Source organism: Microcaecilia unicolor, chromosome 7 (assembly GCF_901765095.1).
Source record: "Microcaecilia unicolor chromosome 7, aMicUni1.1, whole genome shotgun sequence".
Taxonomy (NCBI): Eukaryota; Metazoa; Chordata; class Amphibia; order Gymnophiona; family Siphonopidae; genus Microcaecilia; species Microcaecilia unicolor.
Genome location: NC_044037.1, coordinates 25990404 through 25999839, shown reverse-complemented (window position 1 = coordinate 25999839; position 9436 = coordinate 25990404). Strand labels below are relative to the sequence as shown.

The following is a 9436-nucleotide window of genomic DNA, read 5'->3' as shown; positions in this document are numbered from 1 at the left end:
CACTCCAGAGTAGCACACCCCCACTCACACTCACTCCTCAGTACCACACTGACACTCACCTGTTCTCGCACACCCCAGAGTAGCACACCTCCACGCACACTCATCCCTCAGCATACTTTATACAGTGTTATTACACACAAATAAAACTTGCTTTTCTCAATTACAAAGTACTAACCTATTGCTGAGCAACACCACCGGGGACGGCCAGTATTCTGTTACAGCTGCCGATATTCAAAGGCATTATAGAGATAGAGTCAGGTGAAAATAGCTCAAACTACTCTGGCATTATCTGTATGGTGTCTGGGTGGAATAAGGACAGGAACTCAAAACTCTCTATATGCTGGCTGATTATTGTTGGTATATGGATAGCAGCCAGCATATTTCATGTATATTCAGTGCCATGGTCAATAATTCTAAAGAATTAGGCTGGCTACCATGGCTTAATACTGACCCAAAAATATATAGGGCATAAATCTGGCATGTTACAGTTGCTGGGAAGAGAATCTTCATCAGAAATTAGGTGGTGACAGATAAATCCGATCATCCTGCAGTTTACATCATAGATTTTGAAGTGTACATGTGGGCAACTTTATGCACAGAGGACCACATGAATGTCAGCACTATCCCTAGTGGGCTGCCCACTGAAAATGAACAAATGCACTATACAAATCAAGGTAAGGTATACACAAAAAATGGCACATGTGAGTTTATCTTGTTGGGCAGACTGGATGGACCGTGCAGGTCTTTTTCTGCCGTCATCTACTATGTTACTATGGAGGAGTGGCCTAGTGGTTAGGGTGGTGGACTTTGGTCCCGAGGAACTGAGTTCAATTCCCACTTCAGGCACAGGCAGCTCCTTGTGACTCTGGGCAAGTCACTTAACCCTCCATTGCCCTGTGTAAGCTGCATTGAGCCTGCCATGAGTGGGAAAGCACGGGGTACAAATGTAACAAAAAAATAAAATACTTTGAATAAAAGTCCTGATGTGAACTATCTGAGTCTTTGGACAATTTGCTTTGACATAATTTTTGGTGTCACCTTCCCTGTGTGTTGCCTGCTTGTTTTGACCTGTGCAAGGGTCTTTTGTTCTTCTTTGCTTGTTGATTCGATAAAAACAGAGTAATCCATTTGTGTATCTAAAATGTAAACTTCTACAAAACAGATGTGTATCCAAGTGCCCTAGTGAAAGAAGAGTTTGTTACTTCCATTTAATTTCAATATATTCCATCATCTTTATAACACCAGGCTTCCCAAGGCAGATTACAACAAATTAAGATGAACCCATCAGGAAACAGGATAGCCTCACTGAAATTTGTCCATCTGTATTGTGCACATTGTATAAAAATGAGCACAAAATACAGAATTTATAACTGCTTTTGCTACTATCTACAACAATTTTAAGCAGTTTTAGTGATATTCAATGTTTATTTCATGATATTTATATCTAGATATGGAGTGTGGTAGCCATGTTAGTTCACTCTTAAGGTTATCAATAGAAATCAAACAAAATAAAACATGGAAAAGAAAATAAGATGATACCTTTTTTATTGGACATAACTTAATACATTTCTTGATTAGCTTTCGAAGGTTGCCCTTCTTCGTCAGATCGGAAATAAGCAAATGTGTCAGCTAGCACATAAAAAAGGTATCATCTTATTTTCTTTTCCATGTTTTATTTTGTTTGATTTCTATTGATAACCTATCTAGATATGGGAAATGTTAAAATAAATTAAAAAGCTATCAAGTAAAAAAAAAAATATGTTGTCCTCTACCTTTGAAGGTAATACCTATCCAACTGAAACAGGTTTACACTTTTTACAGATGAACCACGTATAGGCAATCCTTTATTTCAGATAAATTTAGGCTATTGTGTAATTGTGTTGGGTGAACTAAAACGAGTCAAGCTCCGCCTACTGGCTTCAGCTCATATAATAGACTAGATAGGTTCACATCGTCTCATGTTCAGCCAACCTCCTTGGCTTCAGGCAGTCCACATAAATAATGGGTTGAATAGACTCACGTCGTTTCCTGTTCTCAATCTAACCTGCTTGTCTGGCGTCGCCGTCTGTCCTCTGACGCAACTTTCTGTTTCTGGCAAGGCTGGAGGCGTCCGAGGGACTTGGGGAGAACTGAGAAGTTGTGTCATAGGGGACGGGGCCCTAGAGAAGGAAAGCTCCGGGATTATTGGTGGGTAATAACCTCGCGTGTTAGTTTAACAGTGGTGGTGAGATATGCTAGATTGAAGAAACAGAGGGAGAGATGGCAGGTCTCCAAATGCGTGTGACTTGGTATCTTTTGCAAGCACATGACAACGTATTAACTTGAGCTTAGGGTAGGGATATCTCAGTCTGCACTAGGTGTTGTAAGGATTTATTGCCAGTTTCTTATTTTTGCTTACATCATAACAGTACTCAAAATGTTTTTGAGATATGAGGTGCTGGTTCTTTGCATTGAACTAAGCAGAAAAAAAAAATGGAATCTGTGCGTGTGTTTTGTTGTCGTGTGGAAAAATATAAGCATAAAACAAAATGTTAGAAATGTTTGTGATGCTGATATTTTATTCACAGAATAATATTCCAGCACGTGGGCAGATGTATGTCAACACTTTGATTTGCGTGGACATGCGCACAGTACTAGCTGCCTGCTAGTGTCATGTCTGCCCTGATTAACAACACATTCTGTGCAATTAAAATTTGCATATGATTAGCTTACTGCATTGGCGAACAAAACTTCAGTATTATTCAGTTTAGAAGTTGGGATGGACTGACCATGCGGGCAACCGGGCAGTGTCCAAGGGCTCAGAGGCTCTGCCCGGTTGCAAGCTGCCAATGCACATTACAGCCCTCTCTGGACCTACCTTGAAGGGCTCTGGTGGTCTAGTGGCCTCTGTGGGGGTAGGAAAGAATCCCACTCTTTTCTGCCTGCTGCTACTGAGTTTGCCTGGCAGTGCCAGCCCTGCTGTGTTATAAAAATGGCTGCTGAGACTTCCAAGACCCACGAGACTACCATGGTAAGTCTCGGCAGCCATTTTGAAAACATGGCGGCACCAAGCACAGTAGAGAGAGCAGGAAAGATTGGGGTTCTTTCTTGCCCCCACCCAAGCAGCCATTAGACCACCACCCTTCAGGGTAGTGCCCACTTGCTCAGGGTGTGTGGGATGGGGATGACAACTGCGGTGGTGAGGGGGGGCGGTACAGCAGGGGACTGGCGGTGGCCAGGGGGCGGGGCCCAATGACCTTTACTGCCCAGGACCCCATTGTCAATCCTCCCCTGTTAGAAATCATTGCCTCAGCTGTCAGCGACAGATCTAAGGCACAGCTTACTGCGCTGGCCCCAAGGCCAGTCTCTTTGTTGTCTTGTTGCCTTCTGTTATAGTGTATGTTCCGAGGAAAGGGGGAGTAGGAGGAGTAGGCTCTTGAACAACACTAGTAGGCGACGTAGATTAGGAACAATCTCTTTATTTAAATATACACTCGACTCAACACAGCCGTGTTTCGGCGCTACAGACGCCTTCTTCAGGAGTCTTGTGATATATAAATATATGAATATTGAGCTCAAAGAGAATGAAAGCAAGGCTTCTGCTACAATTGTAATCCACTGCCGATGCAAGAAAAACAGCTCAGCGTATTCAATTGCACAGAAGAAGGCGTCTAGAAGTTTCTTGGAAAGTCCAGCCAGGCATCGTGAGAGGGAACGGGTGAGTGCACAGGGCTGATTATCTTAGTTTGGTAACTGCTATATGTATACTCGGCGTCGGATTACAATTGTAGCAGAAGCCTTGCTTTCATTCTCTTTGAGCTTAATATTCGTATATTTATACTAGTGTTGTTCAAGAGCCTACTCCTCCTACTCCCCCTTTCCTCAGATTCTACTTTTCGTAGGAATTTGTGTACCTCCACCCTTGTGGTGGTTTGGCTTGCGTAGTGTATGTTCCATCTGAATCAGTGTTAGTTATATTATCCTGGAATTATTTTCTTTGTTGGTATTCTTTTTCCTAGTGTTTTGTTCCTTGCCAGATTTATTTTCCCCTGTGTTTGCGCTTTGATAGTGTTAGTTTCCCCTGGTGTTTTTCTCTGATAGTGTTTTGTTGTTGTTGTTTTTTTTGTTGTTTTTGTTTTTTAAATGAGGCTTTTGGGTTTTCCCTGGGAATCTTTACTTGGCCTGAAAGAAAAAAGGGATAGGTCATATAGTGATAATTTTGAAAAATGTGATGTTACATAATAGTTATTTCACAAAATTAAGAATGGATGGTGGACATAATATTACATGTGTATAGGTCAAATACATAACATAGGAACATAGTAGATGTCAGCAGATAAAGACCTTGTACAGTTCATGCAGTCTGCCCAACAAGATAAGCTCATGTATACCTGTTCTTGATTTATCCTTGCCATTTTTAGGGCATAGACTATAGAAGTCTGCCTGGCTAAATGCTTGTTCTTTATTAATCAGCAGTGTTTTTGTTTCTGATTTTTGAATAAATCGTAGTAGTCAAGAGGTGCACCACCACGTAATATGCAGCATCAAGAGGAGACATTAAAAAAAAAAAAAACAAGCCTGCAAGACTGTGCAGTCTCCACCTCCCACCCTGCAAAATGTTTCTGGTGGCCCAAATGGATCTCTCCCCCTCCCCAACCCACAAAAATAAGCCACATTGATAGAAGTAGACATCTGTCAGAGGTGCACTGCTAGGAATCAGACACCGCTATTTTGAAGATGGTGACACTGGAGGCAGGATCAGTTGGTAATGCCTCCTGCTTTCCAACATTTAGAACAAGATAAGGGTGGGGGGTCTGGAAGATATGGAGTGGGGTCTACAGACCACCACGAAGTATTTTTGTTGTGGGGTCAGGAGGAGTGATAGTGCCCTGGTGGGGGGGGGCACTAATTGGGTCAACAGGGAATATTTTTGTAGGGTTTGGCATGTCTTGGGAGGTGGGGTCCACTTGGACCAGCAGGGAATATTTGTTTTGGTGGGGAGAGGGGGGAATGTTCAGGGCCCGTCAGGGTGCCACACTTTACTTTAGATGATCCTTTTGCTCCCAGTTGTATCTTTATGCCATTCCTGTGCTGTCATAAAGATTCAGCACTAGAAAGAATAGAAATTGTGCTAGATTGTAAGTTTTTTTTTTGTTAACATCAGGAGCAATTTTGTTATCAGCAATTTGCTGCTGTGCCACAAATGTTTCCAAGGTGATATTTCTTGCTGCATTTGGAAGTAAGGTTAGCGTGGGGAAAATCAAAAGTAAACCATTGTGCTGAAGGGTAGTGCACCTTACTGCATTGGGGCCTAAGTTTCCTATATGAGGTGGGAGTCTTCTACCTAATTGGGAATCCATCTTCTGTACAAAAGCAGGAAACCCCTACCTAACTGCATGACCTGCTGTTGATAACTCTCTGCGCTGGTACAGTGGGCAGGTGCAAACTTTCTTAGCCGGTATGTCCTGCTGCTGATCTCACGAGGAAATGCTGGGGCAACGTGTGGTCCTGACTGCTCCAACTGCCTCTTGGCAGACTCTTTCCCATCCAGAAGCAGCAAGCTGAATGAAAGGCCAGCTGTGTGGTAGAGGTGGAGAGGAGGTGGAATGGGGCATGTGATAAAAATCATCCACTTGAGTGGTGTTCCCCCCTGGGTAGCTCTGCAAGTACAAGAATTGTGATGTGAGAGATTGTGTGTTGTGTTGGAAAATAAGTGTGAGGAAGGGTATGTTTCTAGGACAGGAAAGATTTATGTACACCTTCAAATTGCAAATGTAAGAGTAGAAGTGGCCTTAGTAGTTAGAGCCCCGGACTGACAACCAGGGAATCTTACGTTTGTAGGTGGTAAGGGCTCACGTGCTAATCTGTTAGCACACGGCCATGTAGCTGCGCTGATTGGGGGCAGAGAGTAGGCTGACAGCGCAAATCAGACATGCCCCCTCCAAAAAAAATTTAAAACAATTAGCATGAGGTTTGCATGTGCACATTCGGAACTTACCGTGGGATTCCTCAGCATGTCCTGCGGTACATCCTTTTAAGCTGTGGTAAGCATTCACTGGTGCTTACTGTAGCTTAGTAAAAGGAGTCCCTAATGTGCCTGAATGCAACTCACCTTGAGCTGTACTGAAAAAGGTGTCAGTTGCATCCAAACAAATATAAATATGATGAGCTCTTACATGAAGCTAGTAGAAATGTGCATGCTTGTCTGCTATAAGATCTGTATCTTCTAAAAATGAAAGCAAAATATATGGAATATATTTACACCTGTCTGGACCCAGGGAGTGTCTTGGAAGTAGAATGTGTGAGCTGAGCTGATTTTCAACAAGTATCCATTGAACCTGAGGGCTGTTGGATCTCTTGTGTGCTACCTGATTGTTTTCTCTTTGCAGGAGGTTCTTTGAATTATTAGACTCTTCCACAGGCTGCAGCCAGGCAGGACAAAGTATTTCTATAAGGTTTCTGGCTGTGTAGTCTTTATATCTGCGTTCCTGCAAGGAGAATGCTTGGGGGCAATGGGCAGAAGTAGTAAATTGTGTTCATTTGTGAGCTGAGACCAGAATCTAGGAGCATGACAGAAGAGTTGAGATACAGAGCAGTATCTTGAGACATTGAGCAAATGTTGTGCATAGGAAGGGGGTGGGGTGACCTTGGAAGCAGGTGTTTTTGAATGCAAAGCTGATAAGGAAACATGTTTCCCCCCCCCCCCTTTTTTTTGTGTAAGAAATCGAGTTCTTAGGTTGAAGAACACTTGGCATGTGTGTTGGGGACTTAGTTTAATGTGTGTGAAGTTGTTTTTCGTTATGAGAATGGGCACCAGATTTGGAAATGTGGGAAATCGCTTTACTCTTGGTTAAGGTGACAGCAGACACATCAGACTTCATGCTTGCATTAATTTTGGAGCCTATTGAAGATTACCTATCATCACTGAGGAAGATAAAATTATTTGTGGAGTAATGAAGGCACAGAGGAAATTCTTTTGAGGAAGAGAATGGATGAGATGGGAAGGGATGCCTTTTTCAGCAGCTACAGTAGGTATTTTCCTGTCCCTTGTGGGCTCAAATCTTTCTGAATCTAAGGCAGTGGAGGGTTAATCAACCTGTGCAAGATCCCAAGGAATGGAACCATTGCTTCCCTGGTTCTCAGTCCACTGTTCTACTACTGTAGAAGGACCAGGTTTAGAATCTGCTTGAAGCTCTTGTTTAGACAAACAGGCCTAGATATGTGGAACCTTCTTGACAATGTTTTTTGAATGTGAATTATAGGTATTTTTATTCACTGGACACCTATAATCTCATGAATAAGTAAAAAAAAAAAAAAAAAATCAAACTAAATTGGAATGCAGAAGCTGGGAAAGAGAGCCGTGGGAATCATGCAGTCAATATATACTTGCTCAGTCTATCTTTTGTGTTTTATTCCGTGTACCATGACAAGCACATCCAGCTTGTCCCTTGTAATGGCCTGCTCATCTTGTTAGCCAGGACAGAAAATATAGCAATTACTTACAGTTCTTATTTCATAATTTTTATTGATTTACTTTAAACTTAAACAGAAATATTACTGTTTAGTGAAAAACAGCCACAAAATAAAACTTTTCTTACATAATCTTTTAACATTACACTTTAAATGGCTTTCTTAGACCTCAAAAGCTAGGGGGGTTTAGAATAGGTGAAGCTAGATTTGTATTAACAATTTCTGTAAGAAAATGATGACACCGCATTTCTCAGTCTACTATTTCGTTATCTCTATCGTTGTTTTGAATCTAGGAGCAACTTAAGCTGATCAGGAACATAAAAAACATATTTAGTATTATTAAACCTCACAATACATTTACATGGGTATGCTAACAGAAAGGAACCTCCCAATTCTATTGTTTTTAATCTCATTGAAAGAAACTGTTTTCGCTTTTGCTGAGTCACTTTTGTCACGTCTGGGTACAACCATATTTTTTCCCCACCAAAATTGTGATTTGTTGTTTTAAAGTAAAGTCTCATTACAGCATTCAAGTCCTGTTGAAAAGGGGGGGGGGGGGGGCGTGTCAAGATGGCGCGGGGGGGGGGGCGTGTCAAGATGGTGCCGAGAGCGGACGCTTGGTGAGATCACTCCAGCCAGTTCTGCTAATTTTCGTTCTTTCGGTAATTATGCCTCATTCTAAAAGGAAGGGAGCAGTCCGGACAGTTCCCCCACCTACCAGGACGTCCACACCGGCGAGAACGGGACTGGAGCGTTTCTTCCCCGCTCTTTCCCAGGTAGTAAGCGGGGTGGATTCCTTGGCGGGAGTATCTGGTGAAGCAGAACCCTCGCCGGAATGTGAAACATCTCACTCCCTCCCGCCACTCTCTGACTTACAGTTCTAGTATTGTAGTTCCTCTCTCTTTGTAAAAAAACAAAATGATGCCTACAGGGTTGTTTAGTGTCTGTTATTGACTGTTGGAGAAGTCTGTGCTGCTAACGCCAGGGGAACAGTTTGAATGCTGATCACAGATTGTCAGATTCCAGTGCCACTGATACTAGAGGGAATGCTTCTGTCCGGTAGAGGGATGATTTGAACACCAATGGCTTTGTGTTTAGGTCAGTAGCATCTTATGAAACAGAACCAATAATGCTTAAGGAATGAATAAAATGTTGATTACTCGGGCTCAAGTTCAGCAATGTTTCATAAAACTTTTGCCTCCTTCTTTGGAGTTAAAGTCCTTTCCTCAAGTTTATATCATTATACTGTTCCAAAGTGCCTACTGTTCATCTTATTTCACACCCATTTCTGTCCCCCCAGTCTGATTTGACCTATTTTCTACTAGTAATGATTCAACAAAAATAATTCATATTTGCTGACGTTAACTTATAACTAAAGGATCATTTATTGTTTAGATAGAGTAAATAATGTTTTCTTCATAAAGAAGTGATTAAGTTAAAACTACTATGTTTACCTCAGAATTGCATCATTGTACATTTATTATACCAATGCCTAATAAACACATTTCAAAATAAATAACTAAATGCATGGAGAGCATGGTGCATGGAATTCTTTCCAATCCCTCTGCATGTGTATGCGTGTATTTTTATGTTGGGGTAATTTTTGTAGGTAGGGGCAGTTTGCAGGACAGTGGATCTATTGGGGGAGGGTCAGTTTTGGAGTGATGCAGTTGTGAGGGGTGTTTTTTTGTGTGTAAGGGCAGTTACAAGGGGGAGGTTTTAAGGGTGGGTCAGTTTGCAGAAAGGAAGTGTGTTTTGTTTGTTTCGGAGGGGGTGGAGAAATTTTGCTGTTAGTGTTTTGTTAAGGTGAGGCTATTGGGTTTTCTTCTTAATTTCTCTACCCAGTTTTCCATGTACTCTCACCAAGTCTCATTAATCTTCCCTCAGTATACTCACAAGCCTCATTTCTCTTGGTGTTAATGCATCGAAAGCGCCTTTCAGCAACTGTAGAATACAAAACTGAGGCTTTGAGCTGCATACTGGCAGT

The 9436-nt window shown here is 42.0% G+C and overlaps 1 protein-coding gene across 2 annotated transcripts in view; it reads left to right on the top strand.

The window, feature by feature from the left end:
* The first annotated feature begins 1990 nt into the window (after positions 1–1990).
* Positions 1991–9436, top strand: part of XIAP (X-linked inhibitor of apoptosis) — a 77246-nt gene continuing 69800 nt past the window's right edge. For both annotated transcript variants that reach the window (XR_003942880.1, XM_030210150.1), the window contains exon 1: positions 1991–2187. The gene's annotated coding sequence lies outside the window, so the exon portion shown is untranslated. The remainder of the gene's footprint in view (positions 2188–9436) is intronic.